Source organism: Taudactylus pleione, unplaced genomic scaffold (assembly GCF_031769625.1).
Source record: "Taudactylus pleione unplaced genomic scaffold, aTauple2 ptg000303l, whole genome shotgun sequence".
Lineage (NCBI taxonomy): Eukaryota > Metazoa > Chordata > Amphibia > Anura > Myobatrachidae > Taudactylus > Taudactylus pleione.
The window spans coordinates 1325417-1352668 of record NW_028284704.1 but is presented as its reverse complement, the minus strand read 5'-3'; the positions used below and the strand labels follow the sequence as shown (position 1 = coordinate 1352668).

General features: G+C 44.4%; 1 protein-coding gene across 2 annotated transcripts in view; it reads left to right on the top strand.

Annotated features, from left to right (window-relative positions):
- HTR1F (5-hydroxytryptamine receptor 1F) overlaps positions 1-27252 on the top strand; it is a 358823-nt gene that overhangs the window by 200617 nt on the left and 130954 nt on the right. Inside the window, exon 3 of one of the 2 annotated variants that reach the window (XM_088442042.1) lies at positions 25281-25417. The exons of the other annotated variant lie outside the window; for it this stretch is intronic. The gene's annotated coding sequence lies outside the window, so the exon portion shown is untranslated. The remainder of the gene's footprint in view (positions 1-25280; positions 25418-27252) is intronic. 2 annotated transcript variants of the gene reach the window in all.

Below are 27252 nucleotides of genomic sequence, written 5' to 3'. Positions count from 1 at the left end.
ACCCTCCAACATTTCAAATATAGAATCTGGTACAGGGGGCGTGGCCATAAATAAAGGGGGCATGGCAAATGATAAAGGGGTGGGTATGTGATCATGCAGAAGCCCTAACTCAACCTCACTGCTCTCTCCTTGTCTCGCGAGATGATGACGTCATCATCTCACGAAATTTTGACTGGAGAAGCTCCCAAAAAACAGCTGAGACTGAGGGCTGACTCAGCAAACAGACGACGGAGCCGCCTGTTACTCAGCAGCGCTGCGGGAGTCTATGTCCGGTACAATCGGTACAGACCCTGTTTGCCGGTACAGACCATAAAACCTGTACTGTACCGGCCAAATCGGTATAGTTGGAGGGTCTGCTAATGCACTGTGTGCACAAGAAAGTGGTGAGCGGTGCTACATACGCCATGTAGCGCTCTGCTAGTATGTTACAGATGTACAGTATGTTAAAGCATCAGGTCCCTTTCCCCAAAGCAAGCAAGAGCCATTCATTACCATAATAAAGGACGCTCTGTTACCCATTTAAGCAGTCAGCTCAAGGTCTGCCCTAGTGCCCGGAAAAGGCGAGGAATGGTAACTGTATGAGCAAATTATTTAAATTTTATATCTGCTTTCTTAACCACATTTTGTTCATATCTCATTTGAGACTTTCAGTCAAAAGAACCAATATATACAAATTGCCTTTATCCTGCACTAATCAATGTATCAATAAACTTCAAATATTGTTAAAAAGCTGCTCCTCCCAATAGAGCTCCTGTTAGTGAGATCTGGACCAAAATGTATACATCAAACACGAAGAGGGTTCTATCAATAAAATATATCCCACTGGTATAATCCTATATGTACCTGTAGAAACACCAATTCACATATATAAAAACAAATTTTTCCCATTGAGTAAAGGTGCATACACACAGAACGAGCTGTCACTCAACATCGACAACTCGCCCCGTCTGCTACGAGACCCCTAACGATGGAGCGCCCGTCGTTGGCCGGGTCTCGCGCATGCGCACGACGGAGCCGGCTCCTTCGTGCGCATGCGCTGTGGGGCAATATCAAGTCGGCTGTGAGCGCTCAGCGCTCACGACCGACTCTGAATGAACTCCTATATCCTCATACCAACAAATCACTCGTTAATAACTGTTACAAAGGCCCTGATTCAGAGCCGGACTCTCTGACCAGAGCGCTCGCTCTGAATCGGGGCCCACCTCCATAACTATGGAGCGTCCTCTTGGACGCTCGTATAGCTGTGGGTCACCACCCACAGCCTATACGAGCGTGCAGGATGATGGTCGCGATGGTCTTGACCATCGCCAGTGCGAGCAGAAGCCTGCGGTTGAGTTTCTCAACCGCAAGGCCAGGAGTGATTTTGGCTCTATCAGAGCCAAAATCACTCCCACTGACATCACTAGTGATGTCAGTGGGGCCGGCTTCTGACGGTAGGCGTTCCCTTGGGAACGCCTCCGTCTGGCAGGCACGCCCCCGGCACGCCCATCAAAGGGGGCGTGCTGTCAGTCAACATCGACAGCACGCCCCCTTTGATCAGACACAACGAGCGAAGGAAAGTCCTTCGCTCGTCGCGTCTCGCGCATGCGCACGACGGAGCTCCCTCCGTCGTGCGCATGCACAGTGCACACCATCGACCCACTTGTGAGCGGACAGCCGCTCGCGAGTGGGTCTGAATCAGGCCCAATATTTGTTGGTATGAAAATTGTTTGCAATGATTTAAAATATGCTTACACTTATATCACACTCTTTAGAGATGCAGTATTTTTGCTACAACTAAGAAAAATATGCCACCTGTTTCCTGTCTTCATCCTATAATGGTATGAGTTCGGTAACCTCCTCAATGGTAGGTCAATATAATACCATCACACTACGCGTTTTGTACCGTTACGAGACTTCATCAGGTTTACATCAGAATAAAATATGAAAAAAAATAGATGATAAATATATCTTACTGTAATCTTATTGGGCTGTCACAGAACAAGAATGAAGTGTATCTTAATGATAACAAATGCAGCTTTTCAGTGCAAAATTTCTGTGTGTGCTTTTGTCTGCAGTGATCACTGCCACTCTTTGAAAACTAATAGACAACTTGCCAGGGTGCCTCCCAGAAAGATAATTAAATACACACAAATCAATATTAAACTGATAACAGTGTATCTAGTTGTCAGTTTAATATTGTTTTATTCTAGCAGGGCCACCACTGCTCTGTGGGTGTGTATATATATATATATATATATACAATGGCATATCTATAATAGGTGCAGGTTGTGTGGTGCTCACGGTCCCCTGGGTCCAGGGGGCAAACAATGCAAATCCTGCACCCATATATAGTTCTACTTACCGCTCAGCAATCCGGGCTGGAGCTGCAGAGCAGCAAAAAAATCACAGGAAGGATGGCAGCGACCATTTTCCCAGTGACTTGTGCATGTGCAGTAGACATGTCCTGGGCAATGAGGTGCGGGAGCCATTTTCCTGAAGACCAGCCAGAATCTACTGCTCTGTCAGAGAGCAGGGGTCCCACACTGAGTCTGCAAACGGGCCATCTCCTCTCATAAAATGCCCATAGATCAGTGGTCAGGGAACAGGGGTAAATTACCCCACATGGGGTAAAAATGAAATTCCTGGGGGTAATGTTAGGACAGCCAGGCATGCATATCAATCATTCTATAATATAGAATGATTCATATGCATGCCCGGCTGTGCCGCAGGGAGGCTCTAAGCCGGATGCCCGCTGAGATGTTATTACCAGCGGGCGCCCGGTTCTTTCCCTGCAGCGCCGCGTTAGCCGGAGGCTGGAGTTCTCTTCTGAACTCCAGCTTCCACCTCTCTCCATGTGCACTATGGGAGAGACGTCATGATGTCTCTCCCTTAGTTCCGAGGAGCATCCAGGTGGACAGGATGGCGGCGGATGCAGGAGCGGGGATTAAGGTAAGTGGTTTTTTTTGTACAAGCGGCACCACAGGGGCATTATATGGGGGCACTACTACAGGAGCATTATATGGGGGCACTACTACAGGTGCACTATTACAGGGGCATTATATGGGGGCACTACTACAGGGACATTATATGGTGGCATAACTATGGGGGCACTACTATATGATTTCCTTCCTTTCAAATCAAGGGCGTAACGTCGGCGTATCTAAATATATTTTGGGGTAAAAGGTAAAAAAGTTCCCTGACCCCTGCCATAGATAGATAGAAGAATGGGTGCACAACAAAGTGAAGTACAATAATACAATTTTAATTATAGCACACATAAAAACGTATATCAAATCAAATATTCTGCAGCTTACAAGAGCCGGCTGGAGGCATGTTCATCAGATCCAAGTGAGTTTTCTTGAAGAGCTACCAGGAATGGTGGCAGCTTGTGCAAGCGACAGTTATTTGTAATTACACTGCTTTCCTCTACTGGCATTGTACTAGGAGGAGCAGAAGAGAAGCAGGGGTAGGGATGCACATGCACTTGTCTATGGGCCTGATTCATTACCGATTGCAACTGCGATTACTCACGCAATCGGCCGATTGTTGCGTACTGCGGACATGTATGCATCACAGTGAGCACATAGACCCATCGCAGAGTGATTGACAGGAATGCATAAATTAGCCACTGCGATTCCCTACGCAGCCGGAGGACTCATAGCGTGCAATGAAGTTAGCAATTTCTGAGTAAGGTCAGGGCTTTTGCAAGTGTGATTGTACCATTGTTTTTGTAGTCTTGCTAAACATTAAGGATGTGTGTAGGGTAAAGTGGGCGTCCTTATGTTGTGCTGGATTAGCATACTATCGCAGTGAGACTGCGTGCATAATCACTATTGCAATTGCAGTTGTGATCAGTAGTGAATAAGGCTCTGTGTAAATAGCTGCAGACAGCAAACAGGCAGAGCGCTCCCCAAGCCCCACAGCCTATATACCTGCCCACATCATTATATATGGGACCAGCTATAGGGGCATATAACCCCTCGCCCAGCCTGCCCCCTGTGTCTGCTGCTATAGTGATAATAGTACAGTATATACTACATGTCACACTCCTCCGACAAGTTTATCAGTGAGATTTGCGGACAGCACGAGTGACGGTATGCAATCGTGAAGCCGGCGGTCGTAATCCCGACAGCCGGATTCCCGACTGCTTTATCCCGGCGAGGGTTAAATGACAGGCGTCTACATCTAGACGCCTGTCATTTTACCGATGCCGGGAGACCGCCCCCCCCCCAACATCCCGATCGAAGTGATGCCGGGCGCCGCTGCGGACAGCCAAGGTGGGGAGGGTTAGGCTAGGGGAAGGGAGGGTTAGGTACCCCTGGGGGGGACTTAGGGTTAGGAAGCCCCCCGGGGGACTTAGGTTCAGGCGGCGGGGAAGGGGAGGTTAGGTTTAGGCACTTAGAGGGGGGATTAGGGATAGGCACTGGGGGGAAGGTTAGGGTTAGGCACCCCTAAGGAGGGTTAGGTGGGGGAGGTTAGGTTAGTAAATACTTACCTGGGGACGATCAGGATTTTAACCTATGTCGGGCAGCCGCTGTCGGGATTTGAACTTGTGTCCGGCGGTGATTCATACCGATTCCCAAGTGACAGCTGCCTGTAACAAAGTGCTCCATCCCAGGGGCAGCCTCCATGAGTCCTTGCAGGTGAAATGACCTCCAGACAGTCCCATTAGGCCAGCGACCCACTAGGAAAAGTCCTGGTATGGCCTATGTCCAATCCGCCAAAGCTAACAAGTATGATGTAACTTGCAGCACATCTCGCCCATCAGTCTAATTGGGCCCTTTACCAGATTCCTACATAATTTCTTGTATGGCCACCATAATCAGTGCAGTGATCCATACTCAGAATGCTGTTACTATCAGTATTGGCACTTGCACAAGTCCCTTGCTAGGTGCAAGAGATCCATCAGAAACAGCCTTCCCTTCCCTGTATGCATGACTCTCGACCTTACATACATGTCATACATGCAATCTTACATACGTACATGTCCTTGACACACTCACACGACGGAGCAGTTCTGTGCGCTTGTATTGTTGCTAGCCCAGTTGCCGAACAGAAACACCTTTTACGACTCAGAATAGGACAGACATACGCAAAAATGCATAAATACTTATCTGCTCGTGTGCTATATGCAACATCTTGCAATTTGCGTCCATACACAGAGATCCGTCCATCTCAGAATCAGACCCCAGGGCCAGGGGAATACATTCTCTATAGGCTCGGCTGATAACCAGCTATAAATACTGTAGCTGGAGTCTGAAACTCTTTTGCTTGTGAGGTCCATGAAATATTTCAAGAATGATAACTCCAGATGACTGGGAAGAAAACTTTATGGTCTGAATTACATTAGGGTTGGGATCCATTCATTACTGAATTATGGGCCTAATTCAGCAAGGATCGCAACTGCTAAAGCGCACGCAGATGGTAGATTGTTGCGTACTACGCATGCATCGCATTGTGCGTGCGCAAACACCTCACTGCGATCGCAGTGAGGGCCTGATTCAGCTACAGACGGAATTGCAAAGCTGCTCGCTATGTCCAACACAACATCGGATACTCTGCAGAACATCGGTCGGCTAAGGTGACCCATGGGGTCACGCAGTCGGCCGCCGCAGGTGAGAGGAAGTAGCCAGGAAATCTCCATCAGCGACGAGATCCTGGCTCCCACCCAACGGCAGTGACGCACCTGTTTCCGGAAACGGAGGGCATTGCGGCCCCTTCCCCGCCCACAAATGGCAGTAGACTGTCAATCACTGCCAGTCTGCTGCTAGTCTCCGTGTGGGATTGCAGACCCGTTCTGCATATGCGCAGAATAGGTCATGCGCTTGCGCAGATTCCCGATCATTGGGAATCTGCGTTCAGCAGTGCACTGCTGAATAAGGCCCTGAGTACGCAGACCCATTGCAGAGTGATTGACAGGATGCAACGTGCAGTAATTCTGCAGGGGGGGTCGATGGTACTCGATGTTTCCGATGTTTGAGGAGGTTTGCAAGGTATTATTGATGTGGGAGAGGGGAAGTGGGCGTCTGCATTCTGTTCTTTCGAGTGCTTTACAACCATTAGCATACTTTCGCAGCAGACATGCGTGCGCGATTGCAATCTAGATCGCAACAGCGATCCTTGCTGAGTCAGGCCCCATATGCGATAGAGGAATACTGAATTATGAGCAAATTATTTAAATTTTATATCTGCTTTCTTAACCAAATTGTGTTCATATCTCATCTGAGTCTTTCAGTCAAAAGAACAGTTGACCTTTCAAACTAAATCAGTTTTGAATTATTCATCTTTGGCATTATAAAGTGTCAATAGGGAATACCCTGTGTTACTGCTGGTAGATGATAACAGGTGAAATACAAATCTTACTCACAATGAGTTTCCTATAGTCCATGGCAAGTTATTTTTTATTTTAAAATTCAAACCAAAATGTTGAGCTCCTGAATTCCTACATTTGGTGTAAATTACAAATCGTTTAAGGACAGGAGATAGTAAAAATTAGAGATGAGCATGTCCGGTTCCCTGAGAACCGAACCCAGCGGAACTTGCAGATCCAAGGCGAGATCCGAGTCTGGCTCGGGTTTTCCCGCCTGACTCGGATCTCAAAGCGAGGCAAAACATCATCATCCCGCTGTGTCAGATTCTCGCAGGTTTTGGATTTTATAAAAGTCCTCCCCCATGGTGATCGGTGCCATTTGCTTACTGAGTCCAGGGCTGTGATTCATCCAAGAGGGGCTGCTGTGTCCATCCAGGCCAAGGCTGCTATGTCCTTCCAAGAGCTGTTGTGGGTCTGCTGTGTCCATCCAGGGGTTGCTGTGTTCATCAAGGGCAGAGGCTTCTGTGTCTATCCAGGGTCTGCTGTGTCCATCCATGGTTTGATGTGTCCATCTAGGGCAGGGACTGCTGTGTCTATCCAGGGGTTTCTGTGTCCATCCAGGGGCAGGGGCTGCTGTGTCCTACCAGGGGTTCTCTGTCCATCCAAGAGTGCCCAGTGTATAAAAAAATAAAAGCTAATAAATAATATAATTAATAAAAAAATAATATATTAAAAAAAAATTTTGTGCTGTACTCCAGTGTACTATATTATTATTATATATTACTGTGACACTGCCTGTCAGACTAGAGTGTAATATTCGTATACGTATTGTTTGTGAAACTGTAAGTGGTAGCGCAGTATATAACAAATATTGTCACACTGTAAGTGCAAAACGCAGTGTATTCGTAAAAAATATTGTCACACTGTAAGTGGAGAACGCAGTGTATTCCTAAAAAATATTGGCACACTGTTAGTGGAAACGCAGTGTATTCGAAAAACTATTGTCACACTGCAAGTGGAAACCGCAGTGTATTCATAAAAAATATTGTCACACTGCAAGTTGAAAATGCAGTGTATTCCTAAAAAATATTGTCACACTGTTAGTGGAAATGCAGTGTATTCGTAAAGAATATTGTCACACTGTAAGTGGAGAATGCAGTGTATTCGTAAAAAATATTGTCACACTGTAAGTGGAAAATACAGTGTATTCGTAAAAAAATATTGTCACACCGCTAGTGGAAAGAAACGCAGTGTATTCGTAAAAATTATTGTCACACTGTAAGTGGAAACCTAGTGTATTTATAAAAAATTATTGTCGAACTGTTAGTGGAAAGAAATGCAGTGTAATCGTAAAAATATTTTCACACTGTTAGTAGAAACGCAGTGTATTCGTAAAAAATATTGTCAAACTAAGTGGAAAACAGTGTATTTGTAAAAAATATTGTCACACTGTAAGTGGAAACGCAGTGAATTCGTAAAAAATATTGTCACACTGTTAGTGGAAATGCATTGTATTCGAAAAAATATTGTCACACTAAAAGTGGAAAACGCAGTGTATTCGTAAAAAATATTGTCATACTGTAAGTGGAAAATATAATGTATTCATAAAAAATGTCACACTGTTAGTGGAATCGCAGTGTATTCGTAAATATATTGACATGTGTGCTGTACCCCACTTCATTCATATTTGTTATGGAGAACGATCAGTTGAGACTGCTGGAACCACATACTAATGGTTAAGCTGCTGCCAGTGCCACCAGTCATGACGGCATTAGTCCATCTACTAAAGCCGATGCCCAAAGGCATACAGGGCTTAAGTCAAGGCATCTAAAATAAAGCAAGCAATGTTTTACAGTGTTAAAGAAAAAATTTTTAAAAGATAAGTTAGCTGCAGAGAAAGAAAAAATTGGCAATATGCCATTTACTACCTGGAGTGGCAAGGAAAGGATAAGGCCTTGGCCTTTATTTATGACTGGTGGTTCTGCATCATATGATGATGTAAGCCCTTCTTCCTGTAGAAGTGTCAAAAAAATTAAAATCACCTAGGCACATGAACGCACTGTGTGCTCAGAAAAGTCACAGATCCCCGAGGAGAGGCCAAGTATATTCACGGTTGCCATGTGTGAGCCTGACCTTTCTAATACTGTGCTTGAAGGGGATCCGCCTTCCACCATTTGAGTGCCCTCTGCAACTGTGGGGATGAGCAGCACAAGTCAACATGCTGACGTAGAAATCGAGGATGCTTCTGTGGAATTGCACCAAGAGGATGAGGAGGATATTTCTGTAGTTGGCGCTAACAAGGATGATGAGGATGTTGATGCAGGGGATGTTTGTGTAAAAACTGTAAATCAGGCAACAGTTATTGCCCATGGTGGGAAAAAGCCCATTGTTGTCATGCCTGGACAAAGGACCAAAAAATCCACTTCTCATGTGTGGAATCATTTCCACCCAAATCTGGACAACAGTTGTCAAGCCATCTGTAACCATTGCCAAGTAACAGTGAGTAGAAGTAAGGACCTTAACCATCTAGGAACCTCCTCCCTGTTACGTCACTTGCACAGCATTCATCAAATTGAATAGGGTTTTTCAAATTCAGAAACTTTGACTAAAAAAATGTAACAACAATCAGTCCCGTGTCACCTAGCTGCTCCCTTCTCTCTGGATCCAAGCGCCTGCAATCTCCACCACCAATACCTGCATCATCATCAACATACTCAATCGTGATTGGAAGTAGTCCTGCATCCAATTTCATACAAATAACTGACTCCTCTCCTATCCGAGGTTCCTCAGAAGAATCCTTGAGTTCTACGCCTGTTGCTGCTGCTGCTGTGAGTGGATCTTCATCCCAGAAGGGAACCAGGAAGAAGACTACTTTTAGTTTAACCAAACAATTGACTGTCCTTTGCAATGGGGAACAAGTATGACAACAGACACCCAGTTGCACAGCGGATTACTGACGCCATAACGGCTATGCCGGTATTAGATGTGTGTCCAGTATCCGCCATTAATACAGTGGGTTTTAGACAATTGATTGAGGTCCTGTGTCCCCGCTACCATCTCCCTTCTAGATTCCACTTCTCTAGAATAGCAATTCCCAATCTGTAGAAGGACATTAAAAAAACCTTATTAATGTCCTCCGAATTGCCATTGTGCCCACTGTCCACTTAACCACAGATATGTGGACAAGTGGGACAGGGCAAACTAAAGATTACATGACTGTGACAGCCCACTGGGTAGGTGTATTGCCTCCAACAGTGCAAACAGCAGCATCAGCATCTAACAAATGCCAGCTCATTCAGAGGCATGCTACTTTACATAAACTGGCTTTGCTTTACTTAAGTTGCCCACCCTCCAGTGTGTACTCTGAAAGAGTTTTCAGCACAGCTGGGAACCTTGTCAGTGATCGGCGTAGGAGGTTACTTCCCCAACATGTGGAAAAGATGATATTCATCAAAATTAATTACAAATTCCACAAGGAAGACCTTTACCAGCAATTGAGTAAACAAAATACAGAAGCATCTGTAATGGTGGATTCCAGCGGGTACGAATTAATATTGTGTGAAGAAGAGGAGGATGTACACACTGATGGGGATGATGATGACAATGATGACATCTGATCTTAACTATGTTGTAGAGCCAGTTTGTGTATGGGATCACCAATGTCCACTGCGCATTGGCAGCTTGTTTTGTGTAGGGTCCAAACAAACCAATCATTTCAGCCACAAGTGGCTAAGCTGAAGTGATTGGTTTGTTAAACTGTGAATGTCCTGTTTCATATATACAGCATAAGGGTGGGTTGGAGGGCCCAAAGACAATTACATCTTGCACCTCTGTTCTTTGCATTACTGTAGGTGCTGTTTGGGGCATTGCTGCCTGACATTTAAAATTTTATGGTTTATGAATGTCCAGTAATTATAATGGCCACAGACAGCATCTCCTGCATGCCCCTTTCATTTTTTTAAAGAAAATTCTGAACCACCAAATTGATGGGGTGGGCAAATATGAGCAGCAGCAGCACAGAGGATCTTCCTGCCAGTATGTGTGCAATAAAGTGCAAAATTAGTTGTGTATATAAAGCAGGCTGAGGTAACCTGAAGCACACCACCTGTTGTTGACAAATAACTTCCAGTAGGCCCAGCAAACATCACAGATGTGGGGAGTTCTAATTCAGCTGGAGAACTACAGGCTGCTTTCCTCTGATGTAAACAGCAAGTCTTGGTCCCATTATCCCTAACATCCTCCCTGAGTACAAACTTGTAAACGTCTGTTTACAGAATGTTCTAGCAGCACCTCCACAAGCAAGGCCACCTGTTTTTTTTTATTAGATCATGATGTATTAAAAAAAAATTAAAAACCTCCTCATATCAAAGATGTCTTTTAGGAACTGAAGGACTTGATCCTAGATTGATCTTCCCTTATAATTTTTTTAAGAATCAAAACATTAAATGAAATTAATTAAAAACTAATCAATTCTTCTGTCCTTTCCCTGTCTTCAGTCCATAAACATTCCAACTCCGTCGGGCCTCTGACCTAGTTAAGGAAAACATTCATAGTGCTGCCCACTGCTGTCGCTTAGCTTAGTCAGCCAGCTAGCTAGATGCCACCTTTTGCCCCTTAACTAGATGAAAAAAATCAATATTGTGAGCTGTGAGGTGGTCAAAATTGACTGGAAACGAGTGGAAATAAATGTTATTGAGGTTAATAATACTGTAGGAACAAAAACAGGCCCAACTTATGTGATTTTAGCTGTTTTTATGATTTTTTTAGAAAAATCCAGATCCAAAACCAAAAAACAAAACATGCAAGGGCGGTTTTGCCATAACCAATCCAGATCCAAAACAAGAGGAGATACAGATCCAAAACCAAAACATGGGGGTCAGCACATATCTCGGGTAAAAATGTTTGTAGAAATTCCGAGGAGCCAACCCACAACAGGATAGGTAGATAGCAGATAAGACTAAGGATAAAATAATGCATTAATTCCATATTGCTAAACAATACTTGTCTATATTATTGCCATTGCGCTGCCTATTATGGTGCCACAATCTCTGGTGGAATTAACTCCAGCAAACATAAACAAATTATCAGCATCAAACTGGTAATCCAGCCACCAACATAACAATTGTGCCCTGGCTAGGGCCACCCTGAAGTAATTTCTACCAAACACTACAGCTACACACAGTAGGAACTCTAAATTCATTATCTATAGTATATTAATCACTTTTATATTTACACATTGTATAAGATAGATCTGCACAAAACACACACACAGAGGCCCTGATTCAGAGCTGGACGCTCTGACTAGAGCGCTCGCTCTGAATCAGGGCCGTCCTATTTAAATTTGGAGCGGCCTTTTGGACGCTCGCATAGCTGTGGGTTACCACCCACAGCTTATGCGAGCGTCCAAGATGATGGTCGTGATGGTCAAGACCATCACGACCATCGGGCTTGCGACGAGACCCTGCGGTAGGGAATGGGTATGGGAACGCCTCCGTCTGGCAGCCACGCCCCCGGCACGCCCACCAAAGGGGGCGTGCTGTCACTTTTGTCCAGGAATGATGATGTTTGTCCATGCAAGATGACGTTTTGCCTCTTTCTGAGTTCCGTTTTTTTGGAGGGAAAAATCCGAACTCAGCGTGCAAACTCGAACCTATCCGAGCCTGCACATCCCTAATTTAAAGGATTATTTATATTCCATCGTTGCCTGAATCCATTCTATCATCTGCATTTATTAAATGTAGAAACTTTGCTAGATTCATGTTGTGGCTTCGTTAATTCATTTGTAACTTTTCTGTATACTGTATTTACTTCTGACTAATTAACGGATATAGATACTTATCAATTATTTGAGTTCATTCATGGTACTATTTTCCTTAGCCATACAGTAAGTCCACACTCACATGAATGAATACATAACTGTCTATTGCTTCAAGTCTGGTGAATGCACCCCTCTTTTCAATACATCTTTCTATTTACATAACATATTTCTATTTACATATAATATCGATCTATCTATCTATCTATCTATCTATCTATCTATCTATCTATCTATCTATCTATCTATCTATCTATCATCAATAAATACTGATATATAATCCTGTTTTTGTTATATGGAATGTTAGTAACTTATTTTTTGTCTTGTTTTTACAATAGACCATATTGAAACAATTTAATGTCAAGTTAGAGTATGTACTATCAGTGTCAGGAACTTGTAGGGGTAATAACATAGTAGGAATGCATACTTAATTATAGGGGTAATAGCTGATGAGGTAAGTGATGGAGATGGAGGGCCTGGAGTTCTCGCATCCAGTGTGATATTTGTGCGTTGTCCTAGAGGAAGAGAACATTTACAACATGCAAATGTACTAGTGGGAACTCTTGTATGTAGTATTTTGGGGTCATATAATGGGTTGGGTATGATATCCCAGCTGTCGGGATGTCGCTGGTCAGAATACGACACCGACATCCAGACAGCCAGAATCCCAACACCCATAGGAAGTGATGGTGAGTACTTTTCTAACCCCTATCCTAACCCTAACTCACCCTCCTTGGTGCCTAACCCTAACCTCCCCCCTAGTGCCTAAACATAACCTCCCCCTCCCCGCACCCTAATCCTAACACTCCCTTCATGGTGCTTAACCCTCCCCCTAATGCCTAACCCTAACCTCGATACTTACCTTCGGGATGCCGGTGGTCAGGATGCCGGCGGTCAGGACACGCACGCCGGGATGCCGACTACATTCCCATATAATTATATAATATATAATAGATATAAAGAAATCTTTGCTCTTGAGTAGAGATGTGCAGGCTCGGATCGGTTCGGATTCTCTCGACAAGTTCAGATTTTTCCTGCCAAATTTTGGGCCTCAGAAAGAGGCAAAATGTAATCTTTCATGGACAATCATCATCTTTCATGAACTTTTTTGTCCATGAAAAGATGATGTTTGTCAATGAAAGATGACGTTTGTCCACTTTCTGAGACCCGAAATTTGGCGGGAAAAATTCAAGCCGATCCGAACACATCTGTGTCACCCCTGTTTGTCTTACCCTCCCCTTTTAGAATGTAAGCTCTTATAAGCAGGGCCCTCTACCTTCTTGTACTTCTCCCTACTTTAGTTTCATCTACTTCTTACTCACCACTAGGGCACCTAACACTTGGCTGCTTATGCTCTGTTGCTTATCTGGGTGTTATGGTCACTAATGTAGCAATATATATTATCCATGTCCTGGTCCTGTATTGTATTGTTCTGTAAGTCACTTGTCTTCTACAACTTGTTTATGTGCTTTGTAAGGCGCTGCGGAACATTTGTGGCGCCATATAAATAAATGATAATAATAATAATAATAATAATTTGCAGCTCAGTTGAAAATGATGGTATGGTACAGTTGTAAAAAGCACAGAACAAGCACACTTGATACGTACTATTAGTGATATCAACAGTATATGCAAATGAAATATAAATTAATGTAATTAATGACAAAATGAAAATAAAAATGTAAAAATATGCGAGAACCGTAAGTGACGCGGCGGGATGATGTAGCAGGGAAGCCTTGTAAGGGGGTTGCCCAAGTCTCTGCTGTTACTGCACTGTGTAGTTTATTTCTTCCAATGCATATCGTACAGGATGTACTTTGTCCAGGAAGCCCTTGCCTTAGCTGTGTAGGGTTTCTATATTCTTGTCAATAAGGATTTCATTATTGAATTTGAACATAATTAAAAGTTAATTTAAAGAAGCACTGCATTGTTGTGTATTATCAGGTGATTAACCCCTTCAGATTTATGCCTTTAAGGTGAGTATATGTATTTTCATATGGATGCCAAAATGTGTATGCAAAAAATGTTGAAAAAGATCTGCATGGATGACGTGGAGCCCTCAGAGGGAGCAGCGGTTTTGGTAAGTATTTTAACTCTAGCCCTACTCCTAACCCTCATTCTAGCATTCTAGTGCCTAATCCAAGCCATCTCAGTGATGCCTAACTCAACCCCCCACACCCCTTCACAGCCTCACCCTCCCTGTGATGCCTAATCCTAACCCAACCCCCCCACCCCTTTGCAGCCTAACCCTAACCCTCCCTGCGATGCCTAACCCAACCCTTCACAGCCTAACCCTCCCTGTGATGCCTAACTCAACTCCTCCAACCCTTTACAGCCTAACCCTTCCTGTGATGCCTACCCCAACCCCCCAAGCCTTCGCAGCCTAACCCTCCCTGCGATGCCTAACCCTAACCGAACCACCTCAACCCTTCACAGCCTAACCCTCCGTGATGCCTAAGCCTAAACCAACCCCCCCAACACTTTGCAGCCTAAACCTAACTCTCCCTGCAATGCCTAACCCTAACCCAATCCTTCACAACCTAACCCTAGCCCTCTCCTCCAACCCTTCACAGCCTAACCCTCCCTGTGATGCCTAACCCAACCCCTCCCCTCCAACCCTTCACAGCCTAACCCTCCCTGTGATGCCTAACCCTAACCCAACCCCTCCAACCCTTCACAGCCTAACCCTAACTGCTGGAAGTCGTCATTTCACATGGCTACATTACAGATGTCGATATTGCGAACATGCCAACTTTCTGAGGATGTCAACATCGTGTCTGTCGACATACTGAACCATGTCGATATTGTGATGTCAACATTTTGAATGTCGAAATGGTAACGGTCAACAATGTGACTGGATCTCCTTTGGGATAAAAACTCATACTGTATGATAGATATGGATGTTTAATGTAATATTTCTATGCTAGTTATTAAATATCTCCTACGATATACTATAATCCAGAGGACAATTGATATTCTGCTGATAGCTTACAGTTGGGCTTGTCTTCATCTATCATGCACTGGTTACTAAGCTGTCACATTGCCTCTTCTATATAATGAAGGGAAAGCATGATTGTAGTATTGATTGCCTTGTCAGCAGGGAAGATACCAAAATGCTTAACTGCTCTACATATGTCAGTAGAATGTCAAAGGATATTGTACATCCTATTCAACAACAATATACTGAAGGTACTCATTGTCAGCAACTGCCTTCAGAGGGGGATTCATTGCAGATTTCTAAATTTTCTTTCTTTGTCCCCAAAGTTTTTCTTTTGAGGAACTTTAACCAATTCATTCTCTATTGGTTATTCCTCTAGCATCTCATGTGCATCCTAGTTCCCGTAAACATAAAGGTTCATAACCACTTACCTGGCTAATATTTTTTCCAAAAATGCTCAGAAATTGTCATTTTTTTAATGATTGAATTAGCTCAAGAAAATCTATTTAAAACTTATCCAACACGATTTTATTACTTTTTGTGGGTGGTGATGGGGGGTGGCCGTTACAGGGGCATGCATAATTAAGCCCCTGCGACGGCATACGCAGCCTGAGCTCTAGATACCGACAGGAAATTTAGCAGTTTGTGAGTGCGGTCTGACCTGCCTTAATTTTGTGTGGGTCTCCGATGGTACCGATGTTTTCGCAGACTTGCAAGGTATTACGGATGTGAGTGAAGGGAAGTGGGCATCTTTATATTGTGCTGCAGAGGCATTGCGATCGCAGTCATTTGCACAATTTCGCAGCAGAACTGCGTATATGCTTGCTGCCACAATCGCATCAGCGATCCTTGCTGAGTCAGGCCCTGTGTTTTCTAGACTAAAAAAAAAATCAATATTCATGTATGTGTTCCCAATAAAATCCTTTGACCCAGTGAATGAATATTTTCTTCTATAGTTTCAATGAATTGCATTAGCTTAACTACCATAGGTGCAAGGGGTATAGCTGCTACAGGGCACAGAGCTGAGGGGCGCCCGTCTTCCTTGTCTAAGTTACATGTGTTCTTTACATTTTCACCATTGGGTTGTACATAGGGACCCTTACAAAAGTTTTGCTATAGGGCCTTCAAATACAAATGTGTTAACATACATCTAGCCCATTAAACAGCCCTTCTAGTGGTGCCATGCCATGGTGCATCTCGGTAGCATGGAGTGTCTTTTTGCACAACTTTTTTCCTTACAATGCATCTTATTCGCATGCGAAATGCTACATTACAGTGTCACTGCCGCTGACACTGTAACGTAGCATTTCGCATGCAGATACACCCGCACTTACTCAGAGAATATAGGCATGCTGCATATCATTTTAATCAGCAGAAGCATCCTATATGCGTCGCACAAAAATACGCTTGGTGCTACCGAGTTGCACTGCGCTCACGCGTTATGTGTAATGCGACTTGTAGCGCATGGAGGATAGATGTACAGTATGTGGACATATATTTCTGCAATTGTTAGTTTAAGTAAATTCAAGAGATTACTTTTATGAACTGAGCAAAGGTTTGATATGAGAATCATAGTTCTGAATAGACTAGAATTTGTCATTTCCCATGGTAGCAATTGTAAGAAATATCAATGAGTATTTGCATTTTCAATTATCATTTTATTTTAGACTTTCAATTAGTGGGTGATTATTATTTATGAATTTAGTAAACATTTTAATTACAATACAGTATATAAGTAATTAGAAAAATTTAATTCACATATGCTCAAAACGGGAGACTGGAGGAGCAGCAGAAGAACCTAGCACTGCCCTGACATATATGTACATATCGGTCTCATTATGCACTGGTAAATGTATTATCATAAAGAATTAATAAATAACCCTATTGATGGTCTATAGCAGTGCACCCCTAACAGTGCATGTTTTCCAGATCTCCTAGTTGCTGCACATGTGTATTTTTTATTGGCTGACACATGTTAAAAGATCCACACGTGGTGCTCATTATTTTATGTGCATAACTCCCAACTTTTCATCCTCCCAACGAGGGACAGGTCGCGCGGCGAAGGCGTTCGCGGCCGAAAAGGGGGCGTGCTTATGCAAAAGAGGCGGAGTCTACTGAAAACAGGGTGGAGCCTCGTGGCTTCCCCCATTTTCGCCATGCAGCCCGCAGGCTGTCCTAACACATGAGAACAGATGCTGTGCGCATGGCATCTGTTCTCCTTCCTGCACACATAGCAGAGGTATGTGCTCTCCCCAACTTCCCGCCCATCTCGGGACACTGCAGCCCACGGGTGAGACAGCGGGACAGCCCCAGAAAAATGGGACTGTCCCGCTGGATTTGGGACAGTTGGGAGGTATGTATTTGTGATACTGAGCAGAACATGCAGCACTAAGTAACATTTTATTACATTACTATTTCTATTGTGGTCATGGTGTGACTGGGGAGAGGGGTTTCCAGGCAACCAAAAAACCCCTGTGTTTGCCCATGTATTTATTAAGGTAATTTATCCCGAAAATCATGTGGAAACAGATTCAGAGATAAATCTCATACATTTGACAAACCTTTCTTAATCAGGCCTGTGATGTGACCCCATTTACTAAGCTACGAAAAGCTTCTGATCTTTACATGGTGGTAGATAATCAACCTTTGCTCTTCTTTCTACAAGCACTAGCTATTAGCTATGTACATGTAGGAATCCTGCCCGCATAATGATAATTAGTAATTTTAAGTTGAGGTGGAAGTGAGAGAGGAAATGTGGATTTACCAGTGAGTGCAGCACATCACTGTGTTGCAGCAGCATACAGTATATTAGTTACATAGAAGAACACATACACATGCACACACTACCACTTCCACTTTGAGAGCCTGAGATGTCGCCCCCATAGGACTGGAGGTTTTTGCTGGGGGCGGGGTCAGGTACCTTACATCATTAGGCCCCGCCACCTATGGTATAAAACTGTGATTCTGATTTGTGCACATATGGGGATTGATGCAATTCTCTTAAAATCCCAGCTGGGAGCATAGACTCCATCTGCTCCACTCACGCTCACTCATGCCTCTGGTGACTGCTTAAATATTCTCTGTAGAGTGCTGTGTAACATGTTGATTTTATATAAATAACTGCTAATACCATTCTTCTTCTTATTATTATTATTATTACAGGTTGAGTCTCCCATATCCAAATATTCCGAAATACGGAATCATTTTGGCATGACTGAGATAGTGAAACCTTTGATTTTTGATGGTTCAATGTACACAAACTTTGTCTAAGGCACAAATTATTAAAAATATTGTATAAAATGACCTTCAGGCTGTGTGTATAAGGTGTATTTGATACATAAATGCAGTCTGTGTGTATATTGGGGTCCCATTCCCAAGATATATCATTATGATATGCAAATATTCCAAAATACGCAATATTCCGTTATCCAAAATACCACTGGTCCCAAGCATTTTGGATATGGGAGGCTCAACCTGTATTATTATTATTAATAATAATAATTACAACAATAATTACCTATTCAATACTCCATTCTCCACTATGGGTCAATCCTATTAGCCATGATGATGATCTAGTCAATGCGGCAATGGTCGTACTTTACAGCAGCCCGGATTCGCAGAACTTTGCTCGCAGCTCCATAGGGCTCCGAGCAAAATTTCAGCGAATTCTGTCTTGGAGCGGGCCGCAAAGGGTGCCGGTCCATTGCAACAGCGTTAAAATGCCAGCGACGGCAACTCGCACCCCTCGCACATAATAGGATTGATCCCTATGTTTGTAAAGAAAACTCAGTCGTTGATCTATAGACCAAGCACACAAAAGTAAGGCAAAAGTAAAAAATAACATTAACTAAGCTGCCCCCTGAACTGAGCTATCCATGTGCCGTGTTTGCCTGAAGGCAGGGGCGTATCTACCCATTGGATGGCACTCGCCAGGGGCGGCGGCCAAAGGGGGTGCCCCCCAGTGGTGTCACCTGCAGCTACGGGGTAGATACGCCCCTGTAGCCACCCGCCTGCACTGGCTGGGGGGAGGCTCGTCTGGGGCACTGAGGGTGCTAGGCCAGGCCCACGATGCTGCGGCTGCCTCCAAGGGGGACAGAGCAGAGACAGGGGTGTTCTCAGGCAAGGGAGCCTGTGTGGGTATACTGCAGGACCCAGAGATTGGATGCCCGGGGAGGGAGTGTTGGGAGGAGGGCAGCGGCATGGCTCTGACCCGGGACTCTGATAGCTTGAGCCCCGTTGTGTGCCAGGGCACAAGGGCTGGAGCTGCGTCCTCCTATTCCTCGTCCTCTGTGGAGGAGCTGAGCGCAGAGCAGCTGACTAATAAAGTTTTTTTTTTACACAAGGCGCGCATGACTTCACGCGCGGCGCATTGCTGTACTCACTGAGGAGCCTGCCACAGCCACAGCACACCACAGCAGGAAGATACGGTAAGTATCTGTGTGGGCTGCGGGGGCTGGATATGGGGGGAGGAGTAGATGGGGGATGCCTGGGGACACAAAAAAGAGTTGGCTGGGGAGAGAGAAGGGGGAAAAGCTGTGGAGAATGAAGGGGGATACCTGGGGAGACAGAATATAATTATTCAGAAAATTTGGAGGGAGGGGGGCACTAGTCCATTATTTTGCCAGGGGCGCAGACCCCTAGATACACCCCTGCCTGAGGGATAGCGTAAGTCAGTGATAATCTGCCTGTGCAGGGTTAAACCCCGAGGTTGTAGGAGCAGTCTCTGTGCTTCCAGCATTATCCAGCCCAGGAGACAGGGAAGTGTACTGTAGTGTGCTCAGTGTACTTATAAACATTGCATTTTGTTGTTTGCTTCCTTCTATTCCTCCACTATTCTCCTTTCTATCTTGTTCCCTATTCTTTTATCTCTTTTTCACATTCTCTAGCTTCCTACTTCTTTATTTTCTTTATTTATGCTTCACATTTCTACTGTAGCTATATGCTGTTATATTCCTTCCTACTCTCCAATGGTTCTTTCACATTGTTTTATCCTGTAATTTTTCCCCACCATGGCTTTAATCCCCCCGCATCCAGCGAGGATAGGACTCAGCGCCCCTCGCTGCAGTGCTCGCTTCTGCCTCTAGGCCGTGGCTTGACAGCCTGCACCATCTCTTTGGCTGCTGTTGAGGGACGCAGCTCATGCCACCACTGTGAGCGTGTTCCCCTGCTCCAAAGTGGCGACAGCAGCAGCTAAAATGGCGGCAACAAGGTCAGAGATCTCGTCCATCTCCGCCACTGGGTTTTCTGTAATGGCTACTGGCAGCTGCAGCATTGGCAGGCCTGGCTCTTTCGCTCCCTGCTGATTTGACCCGTTGGTCACGGCAGGGCTTAAACGGCGGGCATGGCCTTGGGGTGCAGTGCTTGGCTCCCTGTATAGCAGCCAATGAACTGCAGCTGTCTTTACAGGCCCGCCTCTTGTAAGCTGCAAGTGACGTTTCCCAGGGGCAACCTGCAGCTATGATGCTGCATTGTGATAACACAGTAGTGTTGTTAATCAGAGGGAGTGTGTGCTCCTTTGTTTAGTGAGATGTGGCTGGGGTGAATGCTGCCTCTTACATTGTGCCATCTGCAGCAGTGGGTAAAGTGGACCCCCCTTGATGCAGCAGGTGTGGCGCATGCAGCTGCATCAGTTGCAGATTTTTTTTGCATATTTGTCACAGGGTCCTTTGTCACCCAGTGTACAGCAATTACCATCCCCCCACAGTCAGCGATGTTCTCTAATGAGCAGCAGGTGATCCTACCACCTGTGGTTTCACAGCTGGTTCAGTCTCCAGCTGCTCCAGATCCTTGAGCAGCCGCCAATGCTATGGTTACATTGACAGGCGCATTGGTACTGTTCTTCAGGATCTTATTTCTCAGCGCAGTTGCAGGAGGCACTTGCCCCTTTTACTAGCTGGCTTTCACGTGCTTTAGACTTAACTGCTCCTGCAGTTCCATTGCTCACTAGCGGAGTTCAAAGGGTTGTCCCAGCGGCACTGGCTCCATTTTGGCCTCTGCAGGTTCTGTTGCTGGTGTGTCAACTGCTGAATATGGGGGGACCCCATTGGTTTGTGTTGGGGTTGTGTTGTCTGGGCCTTCAGGTGAGCCACCATAGGTTGGGACAGGCCTGGCTAAATCTGTTGTTTTACTCTCATCCTCTTCAACTGACCACCCTTCGTCCTCATCTGTATCTGCCCCAGGCAGGCTTAGCAAGCTAAATGCAAATCTCAGTGCCGGTCGCGCAGGTTCTGTTCTGACAGTGCTAGCTGTTCTGTTGCCAGGACTCTGTCTAGTTGTGGGGTTGTACATTGCGACTCCGCAGCTTATTTACATGGATTGTGTTGGAGCATGTATGAGCGCATTGCGAAAGGGAAATTTGTGGACATTTTTATGTTGATGATGAAGTCCAAAAAGGAGTGGAAGGGCGGCATTGGCTTTGACACATTCCGGTTTTACCATAATTGGCTTGTAGGAATGTATACTTTTGTTGTATGCTATTTAGAGACCTGGGGGCCTATTCATTAAACCTAAAAATTCTCTGGAGATAATTAGCTTTAGAACTCTCATGGAGTTCTAGCTAATTATAGGTGGAATTCATCATTCCACCTCTCCATAAGTATCTATTCCGAAAAGCTGTCATTTTTGCGATGACAGCTTTTCGGGAAATAGATACTTTTCCCTGCCTACACTACCTTATCGCTTCTGGAAACAGTGCTGCGCATGCGCTGTTACATCTGTAAAACCAGCGCATGCGCAGCACTGCCTACAGATGCGTTAAGTTTCGTACCCCCCCACCCCCCTCCCCCCACCTTCCTCCCCCCCCCCCCCAACTTACCTGTCCGCGCAGCAGCCTCCGGCTCCGTCCTGCTGGTCTGTCATGTGGTTTCCAAGCAGACCACATGACAGATTAGAAAAAAATATATATTTTTTTTTTCTCTAAACTTTCTTGTGCTCTGCTGGGGAGCACACATGTCCGACCAGCCTCCGGAGCCTGAGGACGGAGCAGAGCGCCGGAGGGACTCGTCGGGGGACCTGCACACGCGGATACAGGTAAGTTTCACCTGCTATTCGCCACCTCACAGTGGCGAATAGTAACTGCATCAAATTCCAAAAATTTATAATTTTCGGAATTTGATGAATACCACAATTTCCACATCCCCATACTAATGTATGGGGAGTGTGGAAATTAACGCAGGGGAACTTAGCAAGGAGATATCTGTGATATCTCCTGTGCTAAGTGGCTACATGAATACCAAAATAACGTTATTTAAGGAAAATGTCCTTAAAAACTTTATTTTAGTGTTGATGAATAGGCCCCCAGGCCGGCTGGACATCCCAATATGCTTAAATATTTGCACATGATATATGGGATGTTTCATCTCAATAGGGGAACTATGTGGCGCATATATGACAAGGAATTCCATAGGAAGCAATCGGGATTAGCCGTCATAGATTTTGGGTGTAAGGACATAGAGGTTTTCCTGGAGGTTGCTACAACCATCATTGGGGTCCACGCCCACTGCGACACCTCATAAGGTTAATGCTGGTCCTCGCTTTGTGGCTGGTGGTATGCAGATCCGTTGCTTTGATTTCAGTGATGCAGTTTGTCGGCTTGGTGCGTGGTGTCGCTTTCGTCATGTTTGTCTCTGTTGCGGTGGACAGCACCCATCAAAGATTGTCAGGACGGGTGATACTACCACTTCCAGAATGCCAGCCGGGGTGGGGAAAGTGTGGGGGGTGGAGATTAATAAGGTACCATATCCTATCTGCCTCTGGCCATTGTACAGATTGCTTGCTAGGTATCCAATGAGGAGTGAGGCAGAATTTTTGCACACAAGTTTTTTACAGGACTTCCACTTTCCTATTCGAGGTCATATTTCATCAAGTACTTCTTGTAATTTTAGCTCTGCTTTTGATCTGTCGCATAACGTTCTGGAGATGGTAATAAAGGAGGTGGTTTTGGGGCAGGCGGCCGACCCTTTTGCTTCTCCTCTTTTGGCGGACCTTGTGCTTTCTCCATTTGGGGTGGTTCTGAGGAGGGGCCAGAGTAAATATCATCAGATTCGACACCCAAACTTTTCTGGTTGGAAGTTCTGTCAATGACGCAATTTGGACGGAATTAGCTAGGGTCAAATATCAGTCATTTGACAATGCTGTGGATCTTGTTAGATCTTTTGGCAAATCTGCCCTACTTGCTAAGATTGATGTTGAGTCAACTTTTCGCCTTTTTCCTTACATCCATATTTTTTCCGTTTTATGGAGTTCTCTTTACAGGGTACTGTAAATATTTAATAGACAAGTGTTTGCCTATTGAATGTTCCATATATTGTTCTTTCTTTATTTAGCACATAGATTTGTGTGTCTGCTGGTGCAGGGGAAGTCGGTGTGGTTCATTAGCTTGACGATTTTCACTGAAGTGGACCTGCAGACTCCTCGCGTCTACTTTTCACAGAGCAAGCTAGGCATTTAGTCCTCCTCAAACTTTTCCCAATTGTGGTGGCCCTTGAGTTTTGGAGTGATTAGCATAGTGTTCTGCCGTGATAACCTCAGAGTTGTCCAGGTCATAACCAGCAGCGGCATCATTATTACCTGCGGCCCAGTTGCTTGCTAGATTGGTGTTGCTTTGTTTAGTTTTCAATTTCAGATTTCAGGCTAAACATGTCCCAGGGGTGGAAAATGTGATTGTGGATGCTCCCTTTAGGTTTAATTGGGTTAAATTTAGAGAGTTGGCACCACGGGCCATCCTGATCGGTGATGCATGTCCGTCTTATGTTTGGCAGGTCATCAGGCCAGACTGGAGGAAATACAGATGTGTCCTCACATGCTTTTCCTTTTTTGCTTCAATTGGCACGAGATGCTTAGCACGGCTAAGACGCTCTACGAGTAGTGAAAAAATCCCAATTTGTTTTTGCTGTAAAATAATGTGTATAAAGCAGCAGATTAAAGAGTCACAGAGTCCATGGCATGCCAAATTTGGCCAAATGGCTATATTTTAGGAAAGGTATATGTGGACACATATGTAGCACTATGTTCAGTTGCCCTGGGGACTCTGCGTTTCTATAAGGATGTTTGGCATAAATGGGAACAATATTGACTCTCCTCTGCGAATACAGGTTAGAGTCAGCATCAGTTGATGTACTCTTTTATATGGTCATCATTTGTTTTGCATTGTTCATTGTCTACCATGTGTAAGAGACTCGCGGGTGTAGCATTCTTCTCAAATCTGTTGGCCGGCATGACTCGATAAGTTTTTTGGTCTCTTGGGTCCTCAAGGTTGGGTTAGGGCCAAGCCAGTTTTGGAAGACAAGCAAAGCTCTATTGATACTTATCTATACTGCTACACCTACTGTATTGATGGCAGTTGAGAGTGTGTTTTTTCTGTCTTTGAACTAGGGATGTGCAGGCTCGGATAGGTTCGAGTTTGCACGTGGAGTTCGGATTTTTCCCCCCAAAAAAACGGCACTCAGAAAGAGGCAAAACGTCATCTTACATGGACGAACATCATCATTCCTGGACAAAAGTCCAGGAATGATGATGTTCGTCCATGTAAGATGACGTTTTGCCTCTTTCTGAGTTCCGTTTTTTTGGAGGGAAAAATCCGAACTCCACGTGCAAACTCGAACCTATCCGAGCCTGCACATCCCTACTTTGAACTCTGTCTGTTTAAGCTTGCATTTGCTACGGCTTTTTAGCAGCGTGTTTCGTTTAAGTTAATTAGTGGTGCCGGCACGAACGGCGGACTCAACTCTCCTCTTTTACCTCTTGGTACATATTCATTCCAAATTGGGTATGCCACTTCCGCTGCCATGCTTGTTTTTTTCCCATCAGAGATTCAAGCTCTGGGTCGGTGGAAGTCGCACCACTTTTCGTCGGTACGTGTGGCCAGGTAAGGTGATCGCTAGTATTTTTTCAGCATGCTAACCAGGGTTTAGACTACTTGCTGCTATGCAGGGGTTTTATTTTACCTACAGAGGCATCATGTAATTTAATTTTAAACTCTATGTATCATCCTTGTAGGTTTTTTGTTTTTAACTCCGGTCTGGTCACCATGCTTGTGCTGGCCACTAACATTGTGTTTGTGGTTTATGTTGTTCTGTTTGAGGGTGTAGGTATTTTTGAATGACTGTTTGTTGGGTATGATATCTATAATTGTTTTATGTTTTTACTGTATTATTTGGATTGTTGGCCATTCGTTTGTTTATTTGGCTGCATCATTTGCAGCTCAGGATACTAATTACTTTGTTTCTTTTTCATAGAGTTCATTGGCTTCAGTTTCAGAGCATGTTGTTGGATGAGTTAAAGGGGATGCTGTGCGAAGGTTTGGTCAGCCTAAAGTGTTAGTGCTACATCTTGGAAGGAACGACTTATGTCATAATACTTCCTTGGACCTCAGGTGGGCTATTGTTCATGATTTTTAATTATTACATCATGTCTGGCCTTTTTGTAAATTAGTTTGGTCAGCAATAAATCCTCATGGTAAGTGGCGTTCCTTCAAACCAGGTGGACTGATGGAGGAAGCCAGGCGCAAGGTGAATTCTGCAGTGGCACATTCCGTGCTGTCCACTGGTGGTGGTGGTGCATAGGATGATAGAGTTCAAGGATGCGCATTAGGCCTAATTTTATGCATCTGACATATGAAGGGTTGTTTTTGTTTGTGGAAGCTTTGTTCAGAGGGGTTTTGGAGTCGGTTTAGTTTAGGTTTTTTGGTGGTGGGTAACGGCTTGAGTTGCCTTGCTTTGGCAGAAAGAACAGTACAGTAGCTTGATTAATTTCAATTCAATTTATTAAATTCAAAATACATTTCACTTTAATTAATTCGAACTCCTGTTGCCCATGTATTTATTTCAGACAAGATGTTAAAGTTGTGATAAGTCTTAGAGGTAAACTGCGGATGTCAACCTCTAGACAGTTTATAGCCAACATACAGTAGGCCTCAGTAGTATGGAGATGAAAACAAAACAGAGAACAACAAAGAATAATGAGAGAATAAAACAATAATAAGATAATAGAATGCAGATGAACAGGATAGAAACGTCATCAGTATGGAGAAGTGATATGAGGGAAGCTTTCAATGAGATTAGATGGAGTGTAAACATAATTTACAGTGAGTACGTATATTGGGAGCAAACAAAAAGCCTCGCTGTTGAAAGAGCCATATGAAAATAACAAGTATCCTGGGTAATTAAAATCGTGTGGAATACATTTGTCTAACACAACACAGACCCAAAAACTTAATTTAGCTAAAAAGAAATCGCACACTGTAACAACACAAATAAAGTGTATAAGCACACATGAAGCATTTAAACTGATTTCTCATTTAAATAGTAAACTGTGCGTGTTCCCAGCAGATGCCCAGACAGTTTGTCCTTGAAGAGTAGGGGGTATATTGACTAAAGTACAGGTTTACAAAAGTGGCAATATTGCCCATAGCAACCAATCAGATTCTAGTTAACATTTTTCTAGTACCTTCTAGAAAATATAGCTAAAATCTGATTGGTTGCTATGGGCAACATCTAAAATTTTGTAAACCTGCACTTTACTAAATATACTCCTAGATGTGGACAGTATTTGTGAAGAAATACAGACACAGGGGCCTATTCAATAAACCTAAAAATTCTCTGGAGATAATTAGCTTTAGAACTCTCATGGAGTTCTAGCTAATTATAGGTGGAATTCATCATTTCACCTCTCCATAAGTATCTATTCCGAAAAGCTGTCATTTTTGCAGTGGCGTAACTAGGGTATTTGGAGCCCAGGGCAAATTTGAAAAGGGAGCCCCCAACCCCATGTGCACGCGCCAAAGGCGCGCGCGCGCGGCAAAAAAGATGGGCGTGGTCACTTAAAAATGGGGCGTGTCAACATGACACACCCCTTTATTTTCAAACTGAACATTCCTATCCATATGCACCTTAACCCCAGTAGTACCCCTTATACAGTACCCCCAGTATGCAGTTGTGGTCCCTCTCAAGCAGGCCCATAGTAGTGCCCCTTATACAGTATCCCCAGTAGTGGTCCGTCTTATACAGCCCCCAATTAGTTCCCCTTACTCAGTACCCCCAGTAGTGGCCCCCCCAAATGCAGTGCCCCACGTAGTGTTCCCCCTTATGCAGTGCCCACAGTAGCAGTCCCCACAATGCAGTGCGCCCAGTAGCGGTATCCCCTTATGCAGTGCCCTTTTATATAGTGCCCCCAGCAGTAGGCCCCCCCATGCAGTTTTCCCAGTAGTGG